Source organism: Peromyscus californicus, unplaced genomic scaffold (genome assembly GCF_007827085.1).
Source record: "Peromyscus californicus insignis strain IS unplaced genomic scaffold, ASM782708v3 Scaffold_12__1_contigs__length_115047231, whole genome shotgun sequence".
NCBI lineage: Eukaryota > Metazoa > Chordata > Mammalia > Rodentia > Cricetidae > Peromyscus > Peromyscus californicus.
Window position 1 is genome coordinate 44308483 of NW_026294413.1, and position 13442 is coordinate 44321924.

At 40.6% G+C, this 13442-nt stretch overlaps 1 protein-coding gene across 7 annotated transcripts in view; it reads right to left on the minus strand.

The window, feature by feature from the left end:
- Elf1 (E74 like ETS transcription factor 1) overlaps positions 1–12524 on the minus strand; it is a 60408-nt gene extending 47884 nt beyond the window's left edge. For all 7 annotated transcript variants that reach the window (XM_052732644.1, XM_052732642.1, XM_052732641.1 and 4 more), the window contains exon 1: positions 12410–12524. The gene's annotated coding sequence lies outside the window, so the exon portion shown is untranslated. The remainder of the gene's footprint in view (positions 1–12409) is intronic.
- Positions 12525–13442: the final 918 nt, after the last annotated feature.

Here is a 13442-nt window from a genome sequence, read left to right on the forward strand (position 1 = left end):
CCAAGCCTGGGGTACAAATTGAGATCCTGTCTTTAAATCGAGTGGGGGTGGAGGTGGGGGTGGACTCAGTCAGTAAAGTGAGCTCAGTCTCCAGAACCCACACCATGTGTGGTGGTGCCTGCTTGCAATCCTGGTGCTGAGGAGACAGAGGAGGATGATCCTCGGTGCCTGCCAGCCAGCCAGTCTAACCTAATTGAGCTCCAGGCCAGTGAGAGACCCTGTCTTATGGCTGGGGAATCCTTATAATCACCCTCATGACTAACTGGCACCTCAGCTTCTAAAGTCAGTGAAAATAGAGCATCTGTAGCACCAAGACCACAAAGACTGGAGATGGGAAAGCAGAGGCATGGGCTTAGTAGTACAGGACACACAGCTGAATTACTGACAGTGGAGCAGTGGTGGACACCTTGAACCCCAGCACTTGAGGCAGAGGCAGGCCAGCCTGGTCTACAAATTGAGTTTGAGGACAGTCAGAGATGTTACACGGAGAAACCCTATCTTGAAAAACAAAAAAACAAAAAATTTACAATTATATTTAAAAGTACTGAGTGTTTAAAAAGCATGTGTATAACTCTATTTTCCTATTTATACATCTTAGAAACAAACTTCATTGTAAATAATCTTAAGATTTGTGACATATATGGGCTAATTTTTTAGGGCTTTCACCTTTTAAAATATAAGGACTCAATTTTTAAATCACTTGAATCCATGTCAGCTACACTAATTAAAGCCCAGCTCCTTAAACAATGGGGATCCCGGGACAGAGTGTGAAGGTCCTAAACACCCTGCAACAGTAAAAGATCCCTTCCCTCCACATTTGTTTCTGAGACAGGGTTCCACTTAGTGTGTAGCCCCAGCTGGCCTGGAACGCGCTATGCAGCCTGGGCTGGTCTTGAACTCAAAGATCCACCTGCCTCTGCCTCTGCCTCAGCCTCCAGAGTGCTGCGATTAAAGGTATGCACCACCACTGTGGGAGATAAAAGGTTCTTGGATATCCCGTGACCGAAATCAAACTCAAAACCAGATGTGTAATGAATCTAAGATGTTTCAGGAAGCACACATCCATGCTGCATCACGGAATTTCACCGCAGCTTTGGAACACACAACATGCCTCCTCTGCACCGTGCATGTCACTACACTTTGAGATGTTGTGAACACTGCCTGCAACCTTAGCTCAGACTCAAGACTACTGTATGTTATCAACTGCAAGTATGTTATCAACTGCAAAATTTTTTTAACATGTTTGTGTTCTTATAGAAACATAGGTTTAACTATCGAAAACAAAGACTTTTAGTGTCTAAGTATCAAATTAATATATACTGGGTTTGTTTTAGAATGTCTGATTTTTAAAATTGCTACATGTGTTGATGATTTGAGTTTTATTTAAAAAAAAATGTTCACTGAGGTCAGGGAGATTGCTCAGCAGGTAAAGGAACTTGCTATCAAGACTAATGACAACCTTTAATCCCTGAAACCTAAGGTGGAGAGTACCAACTCCTGCAAGTTGTCCTCAGACCTTTACACATAAACCATGGTGCATACTTATGCACGTATATGCATACACACACACCAGTAAATGTTTTAAATGTTAAAAAAAGTTCAGTAAATTTTAGCTTAGGATTAAGACAGAATTCCCAACAATTTGGAAATAGCCCTAAGCATGCTTCTGCCATTTTTGGACCATGTATTTATATGAAGCACTACTCTAGGCTTTCTTAATTATAAAATCAAAATATCAATCAACTTCAAAAATTGTCAAAGATGTTTTATGTCCCACAGTATCAAATATTCAGCCAAGATTTAATTATTTCATGTGAAAATAAACAGGTAATCCTCATTGGCATGTAAATTTGTCTTTAATAAATGATAAAATTATATATATATTATACACACACACACACAAGAATTGTTCTATTTAATTTTTTACATTCATTTGGTGTGTACAACCTGTGTGTGGTTGGGGTGTCAGTAAACAGCTTTGCAGGAACTGGTTCTCCCCTTTCATTATGTGGATCCCGTGGAATGTACTCAAGTTGGTAAGCTTTGCAGCAAGCATCTCTACTCACTAGACCTTACAAAATAATTCCTTATGATTCCGTATCAGTAAATGTTTGCTTTGGACACCTATTTTACATATGCATATAATCAGGGGTCAATGTAAAAATTCTTATGAAAAAAGTGGCCGAAATTAGAAAATTTCCAAGAAGTCCTAAAGTGCTTCAGTGACAATGGCTGCGGTTTTCTCCAGTAGGAAATGGTTAGCTACCCTCCTTTGATGTCTATCTAGAGCTAATCAAAAGACCTCAGACATCTATGTTCAGAGGCACCTCCACTATGATGGATTCAGGAGTAAGCGATTCATGAATATTGACTGAATTTACCTAAGGGCAGTACTGTGGAAAATACAGAAAAGTAATGCATTGTCCTTGGTCCAGGAAGTTTACAGTGTAGTTCAGGAAATAAGATGAAGACAGCTAAACCCCAGAAGGCAGTATTTAATTGTTAATAAAGCAGGTCAGTGATGTATCCTTGCAGCCAATCCAGGGGTTTTCAAACAGGGCTCTAACAACAGAGTGTGGTCCCTATGCTCTTGCAGCCCAATGCAAGTCCAGGGGTTTTCAAACAGGGCTCTAACAACAGAGCGTGGTCCCTATGCTCTCACAGCCCAAGGCAAGTCCAGGGGTTTTCAAAGAGGGCTCTAACAACAGAGCATGGTTCCTACGCTCTCACAGCCCAGGGCAAGTCCCACTAATCTGGGACTACTGTTTAAAATGACAAGAATAGCTGTGACCAGCACTGCACAGATGATGTTAAAACTGACAGCTTCGGTTCCCTGGTGTAAGCTACTCTCCTTTAACCCTTTGTCGATGGCAAAGAAACTCTCAACAAGTTTCTAAAGTCTTGGATTATAATGGCAAAAAAAAAAAAAAATTTAAATAAACAAAAAACTCACTTAACTGATGAACTGCGTTTTGTTCTCTGTCTCCGAGAACAAAGGCAAGCAGAGGGATGGTAGCGCACACCTGAAATTCCAGCACCGGGAAGGCAGAGGCATGAGGAGGCAATTATGAGGCCAACTTGGAGCACATAACCAGCTCCTGTTTCTATGGCGCTGCATGCCTACTCTCCCAGCCTAGGCTACACAGGAAGTTGAAGGCCATCCTAAGTAGTATACTTAGACCGTATCTCAAATAACTTCAACAGCAGCAAAAAGCTAAGCGGGTGGTGCTGGGCATTCCCCAGACACTCGGAAGCCTGGCAAGAAGACCAAAACTGAAGCTTGAACTACAGAGTGAGGTCCGGGCCAGCCTGGCAGGCAACTCACTGAGACCCAGGCTCAAAATCTGTAAAAACAAACAGTTAAAAATACAACCAGTTTAAAAGAGGGCTGGATTCTCTGGCAGAGTGCTTGCTCAGTATGTGTGAGGCCCCAGGTCTAATCCCCACTATCGCCAAATAATTCACACACTAATTCATTTTTTTAAAGTTATGAGAAGAAAATGGAAAATGACAAGATTTTCTCCCTTCCTTCCTTTCTTTTTGAGACAGGGTCTCACTGTTTAATCCTGGCTGGTCTGGAACTCACTATGTAGACCAGGTTGACCTCAGAGTCACAGAGAGCCACCTGCCTCTCTGCCTCCTGAGTGCTGGGATTAAAGGTGTGCACCACCACACCCAGCCAAGATTTTTTAAAACATGACTATTACATTCTTTGTACAGGCTGTTCAACTAAACACCAAAATAGCCTTCATTCGCTTGGATGCAGGGACTAGCTGCATCTATGCCTGACTATATGTTATCAAGTTGAATTAAGTATTTTGAATAGATTCAATAAAGCAAGATGATATCCATGGCGGAATCCATTTTCTTCGCTACTTAATCCGCCTGCTATCACCAGCATCCAGGAAAGCTTCACTTCTAAGGTCGAAGCTCAATGGAGGGTGCTGAGCACTCATCTTGCATGTACAGAACCCTGGCTTTGATTCCCAGCCCCACAGAAAAAAGGAAGGAGGAGGAGAAGAAGAAGAAAGGGAGAAGGAAGGAGTGCTCCTTTTAATTATTTCTTACAAATAAACCACAAAGCAAGATGTAGAGAGGACAGAGTCTAGTTCCTTAATCAGCTTGTTGGTTTGATTCCAGAATAGAGCTATCAAGTGGATATATGCACCTATGCTGGACTTAGGTAAAATCTGAGTACTGAATATACAAAAATAAAGGCAACCGAGGCATGATCTTTGTCCTTGGGCAGTTTGGGGGAGATAAATACTTGTGAGATGAAGAAAACTTTAAAAAGTGACATGGGGGCTACTTCATCAGTGACAACTCCCATCTTATCTTCCCAAGCTCACAGACTGTGAGAGACAAGGAGCCAGGGTGATGCTGACATTTAAACCAAAAAAGAGGCGGGGCAGTCCTAGGAGAGGACAAACTTTTCCACTGGGAAATGAGATCATCTCACCTCCTGGGTTATCTTCAGCAATTTTTGTGAATATGGATAGATTTTCCACATTTATGACACAATGGAAACCAAGAAAATGTTAAAAGGCATACAAAAGAAAATGCAACCATCTACTCTGCTACAATAAGATCACAAAAGTACCTTTTTTTTCTTTAAACATTTTCCTCCATTGTTTGAAATTAAATACACTTGGTAAGGTTTGGCATAGTGGTGAACACCTTTATTCTACAGGGACAAGTGGGTCTCTGTGAGTTCGAGGCCTGCCTGCTCTACAAAGAGAGTTCCAGGACATGCATAGCTATGTAATAGAGAAACACTGCCTCAAAAAAAAAAAAAAAGTAAATAAATAAATGTACTCATAAGTCCCAAGTCTCAATAAGAGGTCCTGCCTCAAAAAACGATGGCTCTGTAGTGCAGGGGTTGTGGCCCATTTGCCTAGGAGGTGTAAGCCCTGGGTTTAGTTCCCTGCTCTAAAAGTAAAAAGCATGGCTCCTAAGAATAACACCAAAGCTGACTTCTGCCCTACATGTACATGTACATTTCACACACATGAGCACACATATGAACTCCTGTGCATGCATACACAAAGTGGACAGTTCCTTAGGAACAATATCTCTGGCTCCTAAGGAATGCCACTCAAGGTTGGCCCCTGGCCTCCACATGCATACACATACACACACACACACACACACACACACATACATATGTGTGCGCGCATGCACACATACACTCACATTAGGATATACTTGAGCTTAGGATGGTAGCACATGCCTATAATCCCAGCACTTAGGAGGCTAAGTCAAGAGGATCACGAGTTCAATGCCAACCTGGGTACATATAGAGAAGCTCAGAAAACAAAACAAAACCACAAAAGGAAACATCTTTTAAATGTGTAAAACTTGTATTTTGCCAGGCGGTGGTGGTGCACGCCTTTAATCCCAGCACTCGGGAGGCAGAGCCAGGCGGATCTCTGTGAGTTCGAGGCCAGCCTGGGCTACCAAGTGAGTTCCAGGACAGGCACAAAGCTACACAGAGAAACCCTGTCTCGAAAAACCAAAAAAAAAAAAACTTGTATTTTATTATCAAGTCCTGTATCTAATGTCCAATGGCCACCATATATCCATAAACTTCATGTAACACAAAGAAGCCTACCATACCCCTATAATCACCAAATATAAAAGTTTAATGAAACAAGCTTCATGCTTAACTGGACTCCCTGAAGGGAAATTAAAGCAGCAATTGTACATCTGTGTCTGTTCCTCTCTTCGTGGTTTAACTGACAGGAAGCAGAGAGCAAGATACGGCATACAAACGTCAAGTACTTCCTGCCTTCTCTGCTGCATCTTACTTTATAAATAGTTCAATTGCCTATGTGAAAATATAGTAAAGTACATCAGAAACATAAAAAGGACAAAGAGACAATAAAAGTATTTCGGTGCTGAGATCTAAGAGTCACACGAAAGAACATGTTCAAGCCCTTTGACGTATTCCTAGGGATGAATACCAAAGATCAAAACCCTGTGGCCAGGCTCGGTGGCTCAGGCCTGTGACCCCAGCTACTCCAGAGCCTAAGGAGGACTGCTGCAGAGCAAGAGGAAACTCAGGCAATTTAATAAGACCCTGTCTCAAAGAAAAAAAAAAAAAAAAAAAGGACTGGAGCTACTGCTAAATGGTAAGGCACTTGTCTAGCATGCAAAAGGCCCTGGGCCCAAGGGGTAGAAAAAAAATTTTTTAACCACATGATGAATAAAACAGCAGAGCATGTCTTCAAACTATTTTCTTGTCTCAAGAGTTTGCCTCCTTCATGAGTGACATTTGCTATCCTCCCTAACCCTAGCTTTACATATCAAGAAGACAGGGGAGGCAGAGGCAGTTGGATCTCTCTAAATTTGAGGCCAGCCTGATCTTCGTAAAGCGTTCTAGGTCAGCCAGGGCTACATAGTGAGATTCTGTTTTTAAACAAATAAATAAAATAGATAAGCCTGTAGCTCAGAGGTATACAACATGGTGAGCAAGATATAACACGACTACCTCTAAAAATGACTCAGTTACACAGGACTGAATAATTTGCCACTTTGATCTTTGGGGTTTGGTTATTTGTTCTATGGTAGGTTCTCATACAATCCAGACTGTTTTCCGACTCTATGCAACCAAAGGATGACCTTGAACTTCATATCCTCTAGTCCACCTCCAGACAGGTACTCTATCAACTAAGCTAAACCCAGACTGTTGGTTATTTTTATATGTCTTTTGTAAGTCTTGGATTATTATCTGTGACCCAAACCCCCAACAAACTACCTCCACTTTCCCAAGGAACAAGTCAAAAACTTGGTTCCTGAAATTTATTTATATATCTTCCATCAACTATACATAATACCAAGCAAAACTGTTCTCAGTAAATAATTTCAGCTACTTCGAGCTATTTTAACCTAACTACCAATTAACTGAAATAAAAACAGGTGCTCAGTTGTTCATCACGCCTTCCAAACTAACAATCTTTACGAATGATCAGAACTCATCACTCATGCCTCCCGTTCTAAATAAACATGGGGAGGCAAATGCAGCTATCTCTCCTATTAATATTGGTCAATAAATATAATCTACCTCAACAATAATTTTATCGGACTTTAAAAAGGGCTATTCTAGGTCACTGTCTAAAAATAACATTATTCATATCACATAAGCCCATTGAGAGAGCACCCTGTGGCTTTTTTTCCTATGAGAATTTAACATACACTTACTATTTAGGTTTAAGTAAGGCACTATGTTCCTAAAGTACAAAATTGTATAGGTTGGTATGAATATAGTTTCATTTTTACCTAATATTTTCAAATGGAAGGCTAAAACTCATTCTTTTCAATGGCCATTAGTGCCTTAATCTTAATTAATTCTAGTGAATACCCCCAATTTAAACCTGAATATTGGGCTGGAGGAATAGCTCAGTGGTATACCATTTACTTAGCCTATGTGAGGCTGAAAAGTGTGGGAGGGAGACAGGGACAGAGAATGAGAATAGAAAGGCTAAGGATATAGCTCAGTGGTAGAATGACTTGCCTAGAATGTGCAAGGCCCTAGGTTTGATTCGCAAGCAATACAAATAAATAATAAAATCTGTGTGCATGTATATATCTGTGTATATATATGTGTGTGTGTGTAACATATGTGTGTGTATATATATATATATATATTCTAACATTTTCTAACAAGCTTAAGAAAAATTTTAAATAAATACAATGTATAAGGAATCTTTAAGCATCCAACATTCCCTAGACTTAGGTGATTAAAAACATATTAAACCACACTAAGCCAATTTATAATTACTGGACTTTCATTATAATAGATATTTCAGATGTACAAAGTAACTTACCTTCAAAGATGACTCTCACAAATAGCTTTCTGACTTTGCAGAATATATATAGAATACATTTCCTATGGAGGCTTTAACAGAAAGACTAAGTGTCTAAATGTAATAGTCTCTTTCAAGCCTTCCTAAAATACTTCTTTAATTCAAACTGAAACTTTGTTTTTCTTACGGTGCTAAGGATTGAAGCAGGCCACCTGCATGCTAGGCAAGCAGTCTACCATAGAGCTGTTACCCCTGGCCTCTCCAGTCTGAAACTACACAGCAACTCAAAGTTCTTCCAATTAAGAAAACAATAAAGAAATGTAAACTAGGTGTGGTGATGCTTGCCTGTAATCTCAGGACTGGGAAGCTGAGGTGGAGAATTCAAGGCTAGCCTGAGCTAAACAGGGAGATCCTGTCTCAACAGAAAAAAAGAAAGAGCCAAACAACTACACAAGGGGTGGCAGTGGAGAGATGACTCAACAGAACACTTGCTGCTCTTCCAGAAGACCTAGTTCAGTTTCCAGCACCCACGTTAGGTGCCTTACAACCACCAGCAACCCCAGGTCCTAGGGTACCAGACACTTCTTTTTTATAAAAAGGAAAAAGAATTTTAAAAGCAAGAAGAACTTAAAATGTACTGAGAATTGACCTACTATAAGTTTATTTAAAGGTTCATTTCACCTATTGTTATAAAGCACATTAGAATGACTGATACCACTAACTCCTTTTCTGTTCAAATTAAAGCCCGTAGACCGGTAAAGCAGCAGCAGCTTCCTCTGCCTTCGAGCTTCCCTTTTTTCTCAAGGCAGAGACAGAGAGACTCAGGCCTGACACTTTCACTTTCCTTGAGAATGCTGATTTCTTCATCGGGTGCCCCAAAAATACAAAAATACTCCATGGTAAAGTCACATTTGGCATAAACTTTAGTAAAATTAAATTCCTGCCACGTGACTTTTGTGGATATGCCATCATCTACTTATCCAACCCCTAATTTTTGAACAACTGGATCATTTCCAACGTGGCACTATTGGAGTGATTCTCAAAAGGTAGTTCCCAATCCACAGGAACCTGGCAACCTCCTCAGCGCTTCATTAGGTCAAAACGAGCCTCACTGTACCAGCTGAGTGTGGGTTACAGCTACCTTCTCACTGCATTGGCCGGCATGTGTGGTGTTGCTGCTGCCAGAGGAAAGGCGGCAAGAGCTTGCCAGGCCTCAGAGTGAGGCAAGGCCACGGCCACACCATCCCACCTGCGTTTTCACCAGCTAGCTTGTGAGAGCTGACCGTTCTGCAAGAGTTTTATTGTTTTCAGTGCACGAGTGCTTCACCCGCGTGTATGTCTGCATGTCTTCGCGCCACCTGTCTGCCTGCTGCCAGCAGAACCCAGAAGGGGTCAGAGCTCTTAGAACTGGAGTTACAAATGGTTGTGAGCTGCTAGGTGGGTGCTGGGAATCAAACCCAGGTCCTCTGGAAGAGCAGCCAGTGCTCTTAAATGCTGAGCCATCCATTCAATCCCAGCACTGACATTTTTAAAAGGCAATTTCACCTAATGCTCTTGATGAGCAAATAAAAGCTATTTATTTTCTTAAATTATCTGTTCCCTTAGTCTTTGCAAAGTCTTCACATATCTCAACAAAAAAGGTTAATCCTACAGAACTCTTGAACTCTTGGAAGGGTAGTAAAGAATATTTTCAAACTAGAAGTACTTCAATGCCATCAACAAGAAAGACTAAATACGCTGGTACAAAAGAGAAGGCAAAGGTAAGCCGAAGAAAAAGTAACTTCATTGAGTTGAATGAAATAAGCAAATCACCATCCAGGCAGTGGGACTGGGTCCTGTGCTCAGTGCATGAGTTGGCTGTTTGAAACCTGGGACTTATACAGGGACACTTGGCTCAGCCTAGGAGGAGGGGACTGGACCTGCCTGGACTGAGTCTACCAGGTTGATCTCAATCCTCGGGGGAGTCTTTTCCTGGAGGAGATGGGAATGAGGGGTGGGCTGGGGGGAAGGGGAGGGGGGCGGGAGGGGGGAGAACAAGGGAATTCGTGGTTGATATGTAGAATTAAATTATATTGCAAAATAAAATAATTAAAAAAAAGAAATAAGCAAATCACTAGAAAAAATGTGATTCTACTTACACAAAGTTCAAAGGAGTAAAACTATAAAAGAATTATCATAAAAGTCATACCAGGCAGTGGTGGCACACACCTTTAATCCCAGCACTCAAGAGGTAGAGTCAGGCCAATCTCAGTAGAGGCCAGCCTGGTCTACAGAGTGAGTTCCAGGACAGCCAAGGCTACACAGAGAAACTCTTGTCTCAAAAAACAAAGCAAAAAACCAAACATCATCAACAACAACAAAAACCTCCTTTTATAGTTTTACTATACAAAGTTACATTTTGACTATACTGGACCATGTGGTTTCTCAACCTAGAAAATAACTACTTTTAGTTACATTTAGATTTTTCAAACTGTACCATCCAGCTTTGCATAAATATAATGATTAGTTTATAACTAAGCATCTAGCATATAGATGATGCATCATGTAAAGCTATCTTACTATCTTGAAAGTTTGTGGCTTACAGAAGATAGGATGATATATCCAAAGAAAACACAAAGTAAAAAACTTAAAAAAAAATATTCTATGTAGTCCTGACTGATCTGGAACTCGCCATGCATTACCACACCTGGCCAAAAAAAAAAAAAAACCAGCACTGTGGCCCATGTCATTCCAGCATTTAGGAGGTAGGGTCAGAGTTCAAGTTTATTCCCTTCCCTACTACACAGTGAGTTCAAAGCTTGGAACCAGTGTCAGCACGTATTTGAGCCATAAATGAAGCAGCTGAACAATCTTCAGTCAACAATTCTAATCTTAAAATTCAATTTACACTTCCCTTCAACCTTATAAAGAGAGAGCGGCAGGATAACTATCAAGTCAGTCTCCCTGCCCCCCTCCCCACACCTCCCTTTCTGCCTTCTCCGTAAGGCCTACCTTTTAATCACAGTAAGAAAGGGACAGTCAAGCATGGTAGCACATGCCTGTAATCCTAGCACTTGAAAGCTGAGGCCGAATAGAGTTCAAGACTAGCAGCATAGCAAGACCCTATCTCAAAACAAACATGAAAAGAAACCGATATACATGACCAATGTCTATTTTAAATGTAGCAACTTCTCAATTTTAAGAAATCAAATTCTTCTTTTTAGTAAATATGTTCTTAGTTTGCTTATTTGCCCCCTTGATTTTTCTCTTATGGATCACTAGCCTTAAAAAGAAAAAGAAAAAAGTAAGAAGGTGTCATTAGATTTGCTTTGTTTTGTTTTGGTTTTTTCCAGGCCAGACTTGAAGCAAATACAGCCTTTGCTTAGTCAAAGGCCAACCAAACCTGCAATATGCAAACAAAGATGACGGAAGGGCTCACAGCTCAACTGTCGAAATGTCGGCCTTTCTTACAAGACCACGACACTGAGATCTGCTGCCACAAGACCCTTCCGGAGATTAAGAAGTAATACCCCTCTTGCCTTCCCTTTCAAAACGACTCAGAAAGCTAGAGCCAATCCTCAGCCCACTAGCTAGAAACTATCTGGGTCACTAATAAATGACAGTGAATTTGATTTCCAAAAATTCTTCCTAATCATTACATGCTCAAATTTTACTTTTACCCAAATGATAGTTTCATGAATGTTTTAGAAGTAAAATATTGCTGTACAGCCAAATATAACAGTTTTAGGGATGACAAATAATTCAGGAAAAGACTGAGCCACCTCCTGTTAACAAAAGGTTTTTAATTTTTTTAATTAAAAAAAATTTTAAAACCAGTAGTAAGAGGAAGGCCTCACTCTCCTGTTCTCTACACAAAACTGAAACAGTACCCAATTCCTTCAGCTACGGTTTCACTTCTGAAGTTGCTACCCAAAGCAAGTTCATGTGAACATAAGGCTGTTCCTCTCGAACGCTGAATGAATCAGTCCGGCTGTCTTCCTCAGCACTGAAAACACGCTTCTACCACCGAAATGTCTGCTCACTTTAGAGTGCCTCTGCTTAGGTTTTACACCTCTCTCTGGTTTTCAAAATGAAATAGTGTAATTCATTAACTTAAAAAAAGAAAACAAAGCAAACAAAGCATAGAATGGTCTGTGAGCAACACTTATGACTAAATTGACCCAAGATTTCATACTTAATTAAAAACCGTAATAAAGCCACTGTTCCTGGATTTTTTTTTTCCCAACATCTGAAGCTCATGAGCAATACAGTTTACTGAAGAGTCACTTCTCAGCTGGTCTGACAAAGACAATTAGATTTATTTTAATTAAAACTTGATCTAGTTTACTTTACGGGGGGAGGGGGGAGTTTCTTTATCTGAAGTTAGAGGAGGGGAAAATGCCAAGCACATAAACATACAAAATGCTGGAGGGGAAGAGCTAGGACTTTTCAGCCTTTGAATGCTTTGTTGCCTGTAGTTGTGAAGTGTAATCAGGCATGTGACTCACTACACATATTTTATCAGAGTTAAAGAATACATTCAGCCATGTTCTGCCACAGGTAAGAACCGCCTCCGTTTATTAGCCCCAAAATAGCCAGAAGCAAACAACAAAATCACAAGTTACCTTTAAACTCTGTCTTCAAGTTTCGTCCTCTGGGCTTGAGACTGAAAAGCAATCCGGCAAGTTTGGTGCTGTTAAAATGGCTCCTGGAGATTGGGGAAGTGGTGTCTGCTTCAGCTTATGACTCACACATGAAACTAAGTGTTTCTAAGGGCGGCACGCCCATGTTGCTGTGGACCCAATTATTCTGCTAGGTCAAACACGCAAATGCACAGGTAAAAAGCGGGGAAGAGGCATGCAACCGACCGGAGAGAGAGAGACAAGAGCCAAGGAGCAAAACCTACCCGTGTAAACTGCCACATGCTAACTGCCGTATTTCACAATTAATACTATAAAACAGAATGGCAAGCTATAAGAAAGTGAAATTAACCATCAAATAAATACAACTACTATAAAAGGAAGAAAGTAAGAGGATGAAAAGAGAGAAGGAACTCTGTCTCTTACCGTAGCAATTGAAAAGGTGCGTCTAGCCTAGCTACTCATTAACTCTCCTAGGACGGGATATATGGCTATGTAATCTGGAAAAGCTAGCAGACTGTAGCACCAGATGCAGACTTATAGCTTCTCTAAACAGATAAAATTCACTAGAAAATCCAAAGTTCAGTGGAGAAATAATTGTCAATTAATGTGGCTAAAATAACTTAAAAATTTATGTTAGAAAGTCCAACACAGCAAGACGATTGTAAGTAGAACTGAAAGGTTGATAAAATACTTTTTTAAAGTTACCAAGGAAATCATAGTTCATTTCCAAGAGAGAGCCACAGCTTTACCCGTGGAACAAAACTTTCTGCATCTCAGTACCAGGCCCCCTTCTCCAACACTGCACTCTACACCGGCTAATCCAACCAGCGAACGGCTATAGCAATGTCCTCCAGAGCACCATCTGGTACTCAAGCCACCAAAACGTCACCACACCGTTTACCCTGGCCCCTCAGTGAGCACATTTTAATTTATTCAAACAAATTAGTTAATCAAGGTGGCCTATTTATTTCACTGAAGAGTTCCTTTTTCCTAAAGTAATCTCTAGGGCTTAATA